The following is a 15794-nucleotide window of genomic DNA, read 5'->3' as shown; positions in this document are numbered from 1 at the left end:
TTTGACAAACGTTAAAGTCAGTTTTTACAGAAAAATGATATTGCTTTTAACCCTCCTGTTGTCCTCAAGTCAAACGTGACCCGTTTTCAAAGTTTCTATATCAGAAATCTGGGTTTCTTTCAACCAAATTTCCCAAAAATAACTGAATGAAGTTGACTAGAAGCCTAGATGTAACACGGAATTGGGTAATCATTTATACGTTATGCTTTACAAACAGGCAAACCAGAGGAGGAAAGCATGTGAGTACGTAGGAAAGTGCGTCGAAAGTGTCAAAGAAAGCCTCCAAAGCGTTAAAACTGTCCAAAAAAGGGTCAAAAAAACGCCCAAATTGTCAGAAAAAAGTCTAAAGCGACAAAAAAGCATCAATAAAGTGTTGATAATTGTCAAAATATGGCCGACGGAAAGACAATATGAGGTTTAACAGGGGCCAGTATTTGCCATGATTCTTTAAACCTCCAATTCCTGTGTTTTGTGTCTGTTGTGTTTTGGTATGGTTTTTTGGTGATGTGATCGATACCTATTTGTACTTGTATATGAATACTTTTTATGTTGCTGGCCATCTTGACCAGGACTCCCTGGCAAAATAGATACTGTATCAATGCTAAATATACAATAAATAAAAAAATAAAATAAAATGTACATGCGTTTATATTTTGTTTTATTTTTGATACTATTAATTAAACATGATGTTGAAAGGAAATCACACTGAAAAACCATACATAAAGTTGATATTTGGCTAAATACCTTAGTGTCAATATGAATGCAGATGAACAGTACAGATGAACAGATAAATATGTAAGTCTTCTCTTGAAGCACTCTTTGACATTGGGAATCTTACAGTTGTTTTGTGGCTGAATAACCAAAACACCTTTTATTGTTCACTTTATACAGTATGTAGGCTTGATAGTATTGTTTAAAAAAACACAAATACATGTATTTGTAGGGGTGTGCAAAAAAATCGCAAAATTTAATTGTATGTCTACTGCAATCACATGGGAAAAGTAACTACATTTACATACTGTGAATCGTTTTTTTAAAATCGAGAATCGTTTTGGAATCGAAAATCGATTTTGAATCAAATCTTGAGCCTGAAAATCGATATTGAATCGAATTGTGACATTTTCTGAATCGTGCACCCCTATGTATTTGTATTATTTATAATACAATGGGAGAAAAAGAAAACAATAATAATAATACATAATAATAATAATAATAATAATACAATAATTTTCAATGCAAACACTGTTTATTTCTAGTCTATTTGTCTCTATCACCAAAACATTTTCTGAGCATCACAAGAGGACCTTGTTAACTGTAAACTACAGCGGGCCGTGTCTTCTTGGAGCAGGAAACAACACATGTTGTGTGTGTAGGGACATAAAACCTATTAGATGAGTCAAAAAAATATTTGTGTGCTAAATGCCCACAGCAGATCGAATGAAATCCAGTTCTTAGACACAAGTTAAGTATCCGGAAAAATCTGCAAAGAAAATGTGATACTGCTATGGGAATATTAGAAGGTGTGATGGAAACACAATTATTGGTTGCCTCCCAATGCACCAGGAGCACCTGTTTTGTTTTCATCAATGTCAGAACCAAGTAGTGCCTCCTCCCTTTTTTTAAAAAAAACAACAAAAAACATTATAGATGTGCCTTAATTTCTCTCCTGGTTTTAAAAGTCATATTTAGTGAGGTATGTTGAATGGCATGCTGCACGTAACAGGGGACATCGAGTTTTACCTGGCAAATAATTGCATTCTGGAAGAGAAAATGAAAAGAATCAGGACTATTACTGTACCCTGCTCTAGTAATTGTGTATTCCAAATAATGAATGGAAGCCTTGCATGAGCTAAATGCATTATGGGAAAAAAAAAAACAATCAAATCAATGGTGACACACAGCCACTCATATGAGCCAAACGGCAATCTGCAGACCTGCTGCTAAGCAGAGAGGGTTGCTGTGGCGGGTCACACATGAGAGATTTTAATAGCTCCGGTGGTAATCAGGTTACCTTTCATTTATCACGCCCACCACCACTGAACATTTCAAAGCTATTCCTGTTGTGGTTTTGACACCAGAAGCCGTGTTAAACTGAACACATTGTCATTTAACAATAATGGAAACAATATAGCTCAGTAAATGTAATTCACACATCAGATGGAAGCTTCATGTCTGCCAAATAGGTCTGGTGGGAAGGGGTTGTGGTCCAGTTGGAAAGTACTTTATTCTGAGAACAGCTGTGGCAATTTATTATAATTCTGTACAGATATTTGAAAGAAATAGTAGGACAACATGAATCAGTTAGTAGGCCTACCATAGTTGGAGTCCATGGCAACATTGAAAATAGTCCAAACAATCAGTTGTTCTTGTCCTGTTAAGTTTTCGATATTTCGTGGAATGAAAATGTCCATTTAATGGATTCCTCTGTGTCATCTTTTTTTTAGATTAATTTTTTGGGCTTTTCCGCCTTTAATGGACAGGACAGGCGAGGGAGAGGGGGAAGACATGCAGGAAATCGTCACAGGTCGGAGTCAAACCTTGGACCTCTGCGTCGAGGCATAAACCTCTCTGTATATGTGCGCCTGCTCTACCCACTGAGCCAACCCGGCCAGCTCTGTGTTATTTCTATGTATGAAAATAGACATAGAAAATGCTCTGCTGTCTAAAACATTGGATTTGGAGAAAAAAAATATCACTCTTTGAAACTGTTTATACTGTAAATATGGCAATTATTTCTGTTTCTCTGCATGTATTTTTCTTTTCACACCTATTTTATATGAAACTTTTGAACACTAAAGCTGCCTACACATGATAGGCGGCAAAACCGCCTTGTGCCGGCCGTTCCATTGATTTCCCGTGGGGAGGGCGGTGGCGCCCAACTATGGCGTCGTGCACCGCTCGGATTTGCCGCTTTGCGCTGCGCTCAAAGTTCAAATTATTTCAACTTTAATCTAGTTGCCGCTGACCTTTCAAAAGCGTAACCAATGAGACCAAATCAGCCAATCAGCATGTTGTTACCTAGCAATGAGAAATAGGTCCTTGTCACCCTTGATGACGGATACCTGCGCTGCGCCTTGCTCTCTGTGCTTTGCTCTGCGCCCTACATAGTGGTGCGCAGAGAGCATCTCCCTTATCATGTGTAGGCGGCTTACTACTTCAAATGCACTGGTGATTTTGTGTTTACATTTTACATTTGGTATGTCCTTTTCGGTGTGATTTTTATATAAAACATTACAGGTTTCTACCACACCCTCACATGTATTTTATATTTCTTCAATGTGACTTGTATTTGTGTGTGAAATAAATAAACATACAAATGAAATATAAACATGAACATTTCCAAAAAGCAACATTTGAAGTGTTTTTTTTTTGTATTTGATTGCTCTAATTTATTTAGCTTTTTTGTGCATTCAGTTTGTATATTTATAATGCCTGCTTTGGTCAAAGTGCATTCATGAATGTGCTTTTAGCAGAAGAATAGACTACAGTGAATTCATATATGGAACGAGGTGTCTCCAATTTATCCATACATATTCTCCTAATTGGATAAATTAACCTTAATTACCCTTGCTCTATAATACGCAGCATATTCTCAAATCACTGTGAGCAGCGGCGCGGACACGAGCGCTCCCTTTGCAGACCTGCTCGTTGCAAAACTGCAACCAATCCACTTTGAAATGAGATTACTGATTAGTTCAGCTCCAAGTGATCTAAATGTAAAATTATTGGACTCAGTGATTTATGAAGAGGACTATAAGGTCAGTTAATATATGTCATATTGGCTGCAGGGCAAGCCAATTAAGAAGAAGCCTTTAATTATTTATTTTAACATAAATCTCTTCTTAACCCACAGGCATAGTTTAACTAATAGCTATTTGAGACACTTAAGCCCTATTATGAAACCAACTACTAATATTTTTTCTAAAGATTAAGGTTCTGATTTGGCACTTTAGGGTCATTTTGATGTGTCTACCTCCGGGATGTAAAAACTGGATGAAAAGAATCTTCTTTATTCTATGTGAAGAATAAATTGAATTTTTTTTCTTTTTTTTAAAGATTATTTTTTTGGGGCTTTTTGGGAGTCGCACATGTGTAGTACCTAGGTAAGGACTACTAGCCAGTCAGTTGCAGAGTATGAGGGCGTGCCACGCTAGCAGCTAGGCGAGCATTATGCGTCACTTTGTAACACACGTTTGTCTCTGAAGTAAAGGCTGGACTACAATAGAGCTGTTTGGAGCAGTTTGTGAACAGAATCAGAATCAGAAAGGGTTTTATTGCCAAGTACGTTTTTAAATTCATACAAGGAATTTGTTTTGGTGTTGGTGCACGTCACACATTCTCAGTGTTTTCTGTTGGAGATGGTAAGTTCCTTTGGGGTGAACGTTGGGCTTTTTCACTTTGCAAACCTATTACATGCACAAAAAAGATATATAACACAATAAAGGAAAGGGAAAAGCCAAAAAGCATAAAATGAGCACTTTAAAGTGGCTATAAGTAACTTTCAGTCTGTGTTGATTCTAGCGGCCTCTTTGGACAGACGCGGTAGTGATTTTAACACACCTGCTGTCATAAAGCTCTTTTCTTTACGGTGCTTTATTATCCACCGTATTACTGAGTTAGCATTACGGGGAGGTCATATAGTTGCTATAAATGTTTTGCTGAGATAGAAAATCATTCATTTACAATAAAAGAATAAGTCACAGATGCATCGTTGCATTTCAAGTGTTGCATACGGTAACTTAGCCTACTTCGGATACATCGTGCGCTAAACCTGGTATCACTGTCACTGTGTCATGAGTCAAAGCATTATGAGTTTGTTGTAGCAACCTATGTAATAATAACATATTAATATAGCGCATTTCATGAAACCCAAGGACGCTTTACAGAGGTGCAGGCAGACAAAGGAAAAGAAAATAGTAGGCCAACACAAACACAGACTGAGAAGGAATAAAATGTTTGCGCTAAATGGAAGGGGGACGTAATTTAGTGTTGGCTACTAATGTACAACCACATCGCCAGTGTTGGGAAAGTTCACCTTCCACATGAACTAGTTCAAAGTTCAGTTCACAAATTTTAAAATGAACTAGTTCAGTTCATAGTTCATACTTCAAAATTTTGAACTAAGTTCACAGTTCCAAAAATGAACTAGTTCATAGTTCTTTTTTTCTGTTTGTCTTTTTTCTATGTTGCGGCGAGCTATCATTTTTCAAAATGATTGCCACAACCCATATAGAACCATCCTCACCGACCTTGTCATAAAACTCGCTTAAATGATCATATGACGCCTCCATGCTGCTTTATGTTTTGATGACGCATGTGGCGGTGCAACACTGGTGGCTCGTGTTGCCAGATTGGGTGTTTTTTCCGCTACATATTAAGGCCTGTTTATGGTGTGTTTTAGCCGGGTTTTCGCCTGGAAGGCTCTATAGAAATCTGGCACCCTATTGAACGGAGTTAAACTGAGAGAGCGTGCCGTTCACAGACACCAGAATGAACGAGTTCACAGTAACGTTCATCAGGCAGTAATACAGTACGTTCAGTTCACGTTCACCCAAAATATGAACGCGTTCAGGCACAACACTGCACATCGCGCAATGTAAAGTTATTTTACGAATAAAATAGACATATTACATACCTGAGGGCCAACTCAGGGGCGGTTTTGAATCATTTACAATCCCTCCAATCAATCTGTGACCCATCAGAATGTGTTACTGTAGCACCGTCTACCTGCCGTAAATCATTCTGTGACTTCGCAGGAAAATTCAGACCCGGGCAAAGTCACTAATAAAAACTATATCAAAATAGCGTTAGTAGTCTTGTTTGCTGTTACAGGTCATTTATGATCACTAGATGAGAAATTATACAGTTTCAGAAACACTAAAAAGTTACATATAGTCACTTCCTGACGCTGAGGCCGGCGTTTCGACGGCCTAAAGTTGCAAGGGTGGCTTTTCCGCTCACAGGCGTTAGGGGGACGACCACCATTCAACTCGAAAAAAGTCATATAACCATTCCAATGACTCCGAAGCTGTTCAGTTAAGGTAAATTAAGGATCACTGAAACGGTTAAATAAATCAAGAGTGAAAATACCTCGAACTGTGAAATTTCCCTTAATACTTTTCCCGTTTTTCCATTCAGAACACGAGACAAAATAAGAGTTTACTTGCAAAACGTAATGTGCAAAATAATAATTTTTCTCGATTTCTCTGTTTAAGTGATCGTTAGGAGTCGAAATCATAATCACGATGAAAATTCAATTATTTGCACGGGACTACTCCAAACTTTAAGAAATAAAGTGAAAGAAAGTGAAAGAGAGGTAGTAGCTAAGACAGGATTCCCCAGCAGGTGAGTATATGGCACCAATTTGACCAGGTTCTCAAATCTAAGTTTAATATCACTCTAATGGTGGGGAAATTTGTAAAACAAAATATGTTTTTTCTTTCTTACGTTTTTAGACATAAATGACTCAAGGCCTTTCTGTTGCATTGAAAGTGAACAGACTGCATCATATTTTCTTGAGAGTTTTGACTGATGTGTTTGCTTGATAAGCATCACCTGTTTTTCTTTTCTTTCCTTTCAAAAATCCTATCAATCCTAAACTATCCTTTGTATTTCAGTTTGCTATCTGACACCAGAATCTAGATAGCACGTGTGAAAGCCCTCTTGTTGGTTTATTGTTTCTGCATTAAGCAGATTTATACAACTTTCCACTCTTTCCACATTTTTCATCCTGGCCATGTCCATAATTTGCCATTCAAAGGCTCCAAAGTGAAAAATAAATAGGTTTATCAGAATCAGAATCAGAAATACTTTAATAATCCCAGGGGGAAATTATTTATGCTGCCATAATGCCTTCACTACATCTACTTGTACAGCAGGAGATCTGTTCCTTGTTTTCGGTATCTCAAGTGTGAATTATTTACACACCATCAAAGTGGGAAAAGAAGTGCAGGATTAAATTGCTCATAACATGTAAATCCACTCATTTGATTTATGAATTTGTTTGTCCCTGCTCCTTACTGGAAAAACAACACGCCATCTCCACATCAGAATAAGTGAGCATCTGAGCACAGCGCATAGATAGGATGACAAATTCCCTGTCGACAGTAATTTTTACTCTGCAAATCACTGTCCCTCCAAATTATATTTTCTGGGCTGTGAAAAAGTCGCCCGGCACTGGCAGGGTGCTGACCAACTCATAAAAGTGCATAAAAAGTAAAGACAGAGCAAAGATGTCTGAAGATCTGAATTTAAGGTGCTTTCTTGCAGGTTTATGACGTGTGTAGCATTCAATCTGGCCCCCGTGCTAAAATTAGGCCATTTATTTTTTATAGCTAGTCATATTTTACAAATTGCTACTTTTCACTAGATTTTTAAAGGAACGCTGGCTGTCTGGCTATCTCTTGACTGTCACTCAAAGGTGATTAATGTAGCAAGGCTAATTGACTTCCCTGTTGTCAGTTGGCTTTATCTCTGGTTGGTGTTGCTCATCAGAGATCACTGATGAGAGCTTGGAGCTAAAATATCTGCTCTACTTTTTCTTTCACCTCTGCACCTTTAGTTACATAAATTATATCAGTCCGTTTCCACTCTTGACAGTCCAAGTAAGAGGCTACAAATAGAAAGACAGTCTTTTCCTATCCAAACATGACTTGAATTGACAAAATACATTTATTTTTGAGTCTTGTCGAAACAATCTGGCCACTCCAAAATGGCAACAGAAGCTTTTTTTTGAGTAGCTCCACCACTTACTTTCATCTGAAGGCACGATAGAAGGTTAGATAAAAGCACCCAAGCCTCCTCAAAATACAAGCCTATAGAACAAAGTGAACAAGAGCAAGAGACATCTAAGGTACTGAATGGATTCCCAAAAACAGTCTTTTTGGCATTATTTTTGGCTGACTTCAAAGCTGTTGTGATTTGTGAAGTGGCGATGTCTACTTCACTAAAGCCACTGATTGTCCAAATCCAGATCCATAGACGTGGCCTGGCCCATGCTGAAAGCATGCTGCAATACTGGTAAAATCCAACACTCACCCCCACCTCCCCTTCCATCCACTCTCAACAGTGGAAAAAACGGGCAAAAGAAGCATTGTTGTGAAAAGGGCTCGAGGAGAGCGGCGAAAAACATCATTTATAATATGCTATGGCCGATGCCTTCAGATGCAGGGCGGACATTGTGGGGGGGCTTCACCAAAGGCATGCTTTTCAGAGCACACCGCACACAACTGTGCACATGTTCACTTTGAGTTCAAAAGAAAGCAATAAGGCACACAGTTTGCCAAGGCGCATTTCAAATAACATATCCATTAAAATGTCCACATAAAGGGACAGCAGTGAATATAGCTCCTTTCAAATTTTTATTAAAAAAATGTTCTGCATCTTACATAGAAGCTTCAGTGTCATTATCAAAAGGGGAGCGGCTAACAGTGATTAATAGCCTCGAAACAAGTAAACGCAATGCCCCATCTAGATCCATTAGCATTCATTATTGCAAACCTGGGCTTGCATTACAAACAATGATCCAGATTAGGCTGATGATCACATCCCAGACATATGAGCTTTCCAAATGCCAGCACAACTTATCATACTTCAACAAGCCTGTCCAACCGTGACCATGAGATTCATTACAACCTGCGACTCCTTAAGGATGCTCTTTGTCTTCAAGTGGATTGTGGCTACACAGCTGAGCCTTATTCACATTTGTATCTGTACTTTCACAAAATCTCCGTCTGTCATGAAACAGTTAGGGTTAGAGTTAATATTTGTAGGTCTGGATGGTTACGTACAGGTTCCAAAATTAGCACCAGCTACTAGCCAAATGCTGGTAAAATATGCAAGTGGCTGGTAGGGGTGGGAATCACCCGAGGCCTCACAATATGATATTATCACAATACTTATGTCATGACACAATATTATAGCGATTTTAAACATTTTGCAATATTCTGCAATATATTGCAAGTTATTAACTTTTTTCCAACTTCAAATTTTTCCCAATTTCAAATTATTTCCCCAAAGGAGGCTGTTTTTCAACATCTGTTGAATCTAAAAAGATACATTTCTCTGTTTGTTTATCTCACTTCAATTGTATTGCTGCAAAATGGAATTGTCAAGCAGACAAACTGACCAATACATGTATAATAATATATAATAATAGATTGATAATTGGCGTCTGTGTATTGATACAGTATTGTCACAGAAAATATCGCTATACTATGCTGTATCAATTTTTCCCCCCATCCCTAGTGGCTGGTAGATTTGCTTCATTCACCAGCCAAAAGAACAATGGTAATCTATTGAGTGGCTGGTCAGATTTGAACATTCACTATCCATTTGGCTGGTGGACAAAAAAGTTCATTTGGACCCTGGTTACGTGTCTTAAAAAGAGGTAAACAGTAAATCCTAAGTATGTTATGCCACCTTACAGCAGGTCCTGCTAACAGTGATATATTGATAGTGTACTGCAGATAAAAAGTAAAAGCCGGAGTACACGCCTCATTAACTAAGTCAATATACTCACTCCACATTATCACAACAGCTGAGGGGAGTCTAGAGGATTTATTTGCATTTAAATGAGGTATTCGTGTTTCCCCTCAAGGCTTTAAAGCCTACTCTGGTGACATTCTTACCCCTATATGGTTAGCAAAATACAGTATAAGCGTGTCTGACACTGAGGAGAAGCTATATACTCTATGTAGGCTAAGTGAATATGAACCCCCATGCAAAAAATGATATGTATCCAAGAACGTTTCTCTTGAGAGCTGTCCCTTCTCGACATCCCTGGTCATGTGATTGCATGGTGGAAACTTCAACACTGAATAAGCTCGTAATTGCATTCGAAGCACAGCCCTCTGATCGCGACCCATGTAAGAGGCCAACGTTGTAATTCCGATATTCAATATACAGCCTATTCATCAGTATGAATTATGGGTGTACATCTTTTACATAATCACTGATATAGAATCAATAGACATACTAATGTCAAGGGCAGCGAGTATTGAGTGGAAGCACCTACGGCCCATCAGTTATCCTTGCCTCAGGGCGTAGACAGCCACAACCCTTGCGAGGAGTAGCATCATCTATCAAAAGTTTGTGACACGGAGAGGCACGCTGAAGTATTTTGTAGTCCCGCCAGTTTCAAAGAATAACCTTGAAGGCGTCGTGGAGCATGTAGACTAACAAGTGTTAACCGAGGAATGTCATTTTGCAGAAGAACTGAGATCCATTGCACAGTGTGTTTACGCTTGACTGCAGAATATATTATGTGTAAGTTCAGGAAGCAGAGCACTTGCACACAGTTTAGCAAATATAAATTCACCCTGTGGGGTTTTCAGTTGGGTTTTAGCAAGACTGTGAACATTAAAGTCATATAAAGTGAACAGATTCATATTATCAAAAACGAAAAACAAAAACATCTTCGAATTCAAATTTATTTGGAAATGTATGATTTAAAGCAGAGGTTATAAATTTATTTTCACCAAAGGGCACCTTCCCAAAGTACAGAATATACCAGGGACACCCTCGTGTCTGTCTGTCCCAAAATTATAGTTATGTGAAAGAACAACACAAGAGAACTGTATTAGAAATATATTGGACATGTAATACATATTTGTGCAGAGTCTAAGAATAATAGATTTGTTGAAACGTTAAAACGTTATATATGAACTATTATAGATTACAAATTTAAATATTATTTGTTGAACTATAAAACTTATTGTAAAAAAAAGAAATCCTTTTTTATATCTCTATAATTTAAACAAATTAATCTGAAAACGTTTAACAGAGCCCCTGGCAGACGCCACGAAGAAGCACTGATTTAAAGGAGCAGTGTGAAAGATTTAGTGACATTTATTGGCCTTCGCGTAACATAAAAACATGAAAGGCTCTCTCTAGAGCCAGTGTTTGGTTTTTCCACTCTGGGCTACTGTAAAAACATGGCGGTGAAACATGGCAGGCTCTGTAGTCAAGGACCCACTCCCCATGTAGATATAAAGGGATCATTCTAAATAAAACCACAGTGATTCTTAGTTGGGATTATGCACTATTGAAAACATAGTTATGCATATTATATTCCCTTTCTGCCAATAGATCCCCCTAAATCCTACACACCGGTCCTTTAAGTTAAAGTGCTCATACTATGCTCATTTTCAGGTTCATAATTGTATTTAGAGGTTGTACCAGAATAGGTTTATGTGGTTTAATTTTCAAAAAACACTATGTTTTTGTTGTACTGCACATTGCTGCAGCTCCTCTTTTCACCCTGTGTGTTGAGCTCTCTGTTTTAGCTACAGAGTGAGACATCTCACTTCTGTACCATCTCTGTTGGGAGTTGCACATGCGCAGTATCTAGGTAAGGACTGCTAGTCAGTTGCGGTTGCAGTTGAGTATGAGGGCGTGCCATGCTAGCATCTAGGCGAGCATTATAACGTGTGTTACAAAGTGACGCACGTTTGTCTCTGAAGTAAAGGCTGGACTACAATAGAGCTGTTTGGAGCAGTTTGTGAACAGTGTTTTCTGTTGGAGATGGTAAGTCCCTTTGGGGTGGACTTTGGGCTTTTTCACGTAAACCTATAGCGTGCCCAAAAAAGATATATAACACAATAAAGGAAAGGGAAAAAGCCAAAAAGCATAATATGAGCACTTTAAGACCCACATGCAGGTCTAAACTGATGACTTCACAACACCAATAACACGTTTTAGAAAGTTAACTCAGGAACAAGATTAAGACACCACTGATGCCTATTTAATTAAATAAAGAAGGCAGAAATCCCTCACACTCAGAGCTAAATGAGTAAATTAGAAAGCAGAGCATGTTCACTGGATAACAATGCTCTACTGAGAACAGGAGCTCCTGCTCCCAATTACTCACTATCAGGATTTCATTATCAATTTTAAGACCCATTTTTAATTTCAATAATATTTATTTATGTTGTTTTTTGTTTCAGTTTGGGATCACTAAACCTCTGTACAGGCAAATCCTTTTTTAACTTCTTCGTTGATTTTGCCTGAAAAACAAGTTCTTAACATTGTTTGAAACACTTGCCTTTTGCATGCACAGACAATAAATTATCAAGGCAACAAATGACTATGAAGCCTGGCAGATTCAAATCAACGCTGGAGTTAAATCTGATGATTTACCGTGGATAAATTGGCTAAGCCTTTTAAAATTTCTCAATTTCTTTGGGTGCATTACATTCATTCATGTAAAATCAGAGTTAGATATCTGGATTAGCACATGTAGCCTCAATAAAAACATGATTTGATTAATTAAACAGTAAAATAGTATTAGCAAATGTAATGCAGGATGATTAGGATAAGTTTGCCTTCATTTATTGTCAAAAAAGCTCAGATATTAGGGTTCCGGTTGTCTGTTTCCTGTTTTATTTTGTTAACTCTTGCTCTGTGTTTTGATTCACTCCTGTTTCCTTGTTATTTGTTCTGCTTTTTCCTGTACTCATCTTGTATGTTTCGCTTGGTTTACGTCCTGTATTATGTTGTAGTGTTTGGTTTCATGTGTCTTGGTTTAGCTTTGTATCCTGTTTCAATCTGAATTGTCCCTAATGCTTTTCACCTGTTCGCTCCCTCCCTGCTCGTTTGCCTCCTCTGTTCTGTTCAGTCCTTGTCGTGTCGCTGTCGTTGTCGAGTGTACCTGCTAGTTCCTGTTCTTGTTTTCTACGGCTACATTTACACGTGGCCGGCTATTTTCATAAACGGACATTTCACCCTCTCTGTTTTCAAAAATAACATCGTGCACAGCTGTCAGTTTTCAGAAAAGTGTTCGTTTACACGAACCCGTGTATATATGCCATCAAGAGCATGCCAAACCTGTAAGTGGCAGTGTAACGAGAAGCTCAAGCCCACGTTAGCCAATCAGAATTCAAAATAGCAACAACAGCAACAAATCACTTCCTCTTTCTCTTTTGAACAAAGATGAAACCTCCGTTTTTCTCAGTTTACATGCAAACGTGCAAACAAAGAATTCCAAAATCTCCACTCTGGCCGAAGTTTTTAGAAAGAATCGTTTTCAGAGGCGAATTCTCCGTTTGCGTGTAAACGAAGGGCACAAACGAAGGGAAATGTCTCCGTTTTCCAAAATAACCATGTATGTGTAAACGGGGTATACGTTCCCCTTGTGTTGGACCTTTTTGTTGCCATTGTGGGGTCCAGGAATTATTTTGGTAATTGCTACATTGATTGGATTCTTTAAGACTCACATAAGCCTGGATTGTATTCTGTTTAAATAAATTCTTCACCTGTATCTTCCCTGTCGTGTGCATTTTGGGTCCAGAACTTTTGCTTTTCCTGCCTCGTCACTCGGCCAGTCGTGACAGATGTGTTAAACCTTAACAATTTGTTGGGTCATGTCCACTTTGACAGCTGCAAGACCACAGACGGAGACATGCTATCAACTGACCACAATCCCACCCCTTCGATACAAGTATCGCAGGGATACTCACTCCCTGCATTATGCCCCATCCTGTTTCAATAGGAAATATATCAATTATACAGGTATGATTTTTAAATCTTGACTTTTGACCTTTTAGGTGTAGCAGATATAAATACATTCATAGTTCCAAATAAATACTCTCTTTTTGGCTCTGGCAGCTACCACTGAGCTTATTAGAGGTGTCAGTAGGCCCAAAGTCTGTCAAAACCAAATTTTGTTTAGAACTAATTAAAGGTCACAGTCTTTACTCGTGGGGAAATAGGATGGTGCTGAAAAGCCACTGGCATCTAAAGAGTGCAAAGTTTGTATTTGACTGGTAGTCTGCGCTACAGGAGTGGAATATCTGTGCCTGCCTCCCAGCAGCAGAAAAACTCAAGTACTGTACTTTGGTTTGCTTAAATTCCTATAAAGGATTACATGACACTCTCCAGTAATACCAGTTGCCCTTTAAATTAATCACTTGAACCTTCACCATTCAATCATGCTGTGGAGTTAATTAAGCAATACTAAGAGTAATAAAGAAGATTGATGACACTCGGTCATACATGCATGCCCTGACTCTGTGACAACAACTGAAGGCTGGTAAGGTCAGAGCCATACAATTGATGGAACTGTCATCCTATCATAGAGGAAATCCACCAGCAGAATCAGATTGTGGATTGACTTCTCACTTGTCCAGGAGACCAAACAAATGACATATTGGTGGCCTTGTCCCCAAACGCGAAACCTCTGAATCTAATCTGAGCAAGCGATTACTCGCTTGCTGTTAATGTCATCATTTATGCCTGTCTGATAACTGGCACATACAGTAGGCACTTATTGACTTCCTCCTGCTTTAGGAATATGAAGTCCAGAGGCTGTCAGTTACACTCATCAAGATCTGTCAAACAGTCTATCAGCATGACGGCCGCAAATCGGTAATATAAAGTCATTAAAACACATTAATCTGCAAAACTAATAGTGCTGATTTTGCATGGGATACTGTTTTAAGAAGCCTCTACCAAAGTTGTTATTTGATTTATAAATGAAATGAATACACACTAAATGTGCAGTGATGGAAGGTACAATTTTAAGATACCTGTACTTTACTTCAATATGTCCTTTTTATGTTATTTTATAACTCCTATACATTTTAAACCAACAAATTGTACTGTTGATTCAACTACATTTAGTTGACAGCTAAAGGTACGGATTAGATTCATTTATTAGTCATTATTTTACATGAACATTTTAAACACAAGCATGCGCTGTTATCGATTAAACAACCCAACAGTATAGGAAGTAGTTACAATTAGATTCATTTGGAACTATGTTAATTATAAGGGTATACAAATTTATACAAATGTAGCACACAAAAAGGGCCGATTCTGCATAATGAATATTTTTACTTTAAATGTTTATATTTAGCTATAAATACTTCTGTATTTCTCTTTAAAGCTGGACTTATTGGAAACTTGGGGGCAGCAAAATAAACTGAAAACACAACATTGGCATATTATTACCATATAAAGTTGATACAGTAAACATTTTAGCAAACGGTTATAGTTTACTCATCCTGCATGAATATGGAGCATCATTAGCATTCATTTAAAGCCTACCTTAATATAGGTCATTTTAGCTCTTTTTTGGTCTCCACCAACTCCTGAGGGAAATGTCTGTCTTTTTAGCTGCTAAATGCTCCACTTTGTTCACCAGCTAGCCTCTGTGTCTGTCTGCTGTTTGATGCTGAGAAGGTAGCGTACAGTGAGTTTTTATAGCTTTTTCTCTGAAAACAGCTGCCTGCTGTTGTCGTGAACAACGCTATGAGAGCGGTGGGAGTGAAGCAAAACAGTAAAGTTGTGGGCCGGACAGATAAACAATTTGTTGAAAATCATTGTAAAACTCCATAAAGCCTGAGGGGAGCTTCACGTGATAATTCTCTGTAGGTTCATAAGGACGAGCGACCCCTCATTGTCATTCGATACATTGTTTATACAACAATATTGATCAAAACTTTAAGTTAAAGAAACTTTAAGTTAAAGATACTTCTACCACTGGTTATTTAATAGTGGAGAGCAGCACTAGTGGCATTTGTATTATTCAACATAAAGAAGCCTTGCTTTGAGTTTCACTTGACTTGGACTTGTTTGTAGCTTTGTGTTTGATCTGCAATGATGACTTAGAGTAAACTCGCCAGCACACAGAGGGAATTAATAGTTCCCCAGAGAGATGTTTCCATGTTTGTCATGTTATCAAGTAGAACCCAGCATGTTATCCTAAAGCGCTACCACCGTGTCTTTTTTCCGCTGCACCACTTTTTCAGTGGAAGCTCAGAAGCCACAAAAGTGTGCCCAGAGAGAGACGGGGG

The 15794-nt window shown here is 38.2% G+C and overlaps 1 protein-coding gene across 1 annotated transcript in view; it reads right to left on the bottom strand.

Moving 5' to 3' along the window:
* cntn4 (contactin 4) overlaps window positions 1–15794 on the bottom strand; it is a 159983-nt gene that overhangs the window by 87890 nt on the left and 56299 nt on the right. The window lies entirely within an intron of this gene.

The sequence above is a fragment of the Sander lucioperca genome, chromosome 6 (assembly GCF_008315115.2).
Source record: "Sander lucioperca isolate FBNREF2018 chromosome 6, SLUC_FBN_1.2, whole genome shotgun sequence".
NCBI lineage: Eukaryota > Metazoa > Chordata > Actinopteri > Perciformes > Percidae > Sander > Sander lucioperca.
The sequence above is the reverse complement of the archived record's forward strand: the minus strand, read 5'-3'. Positions and strand labels throughout refer to the sequence as shown.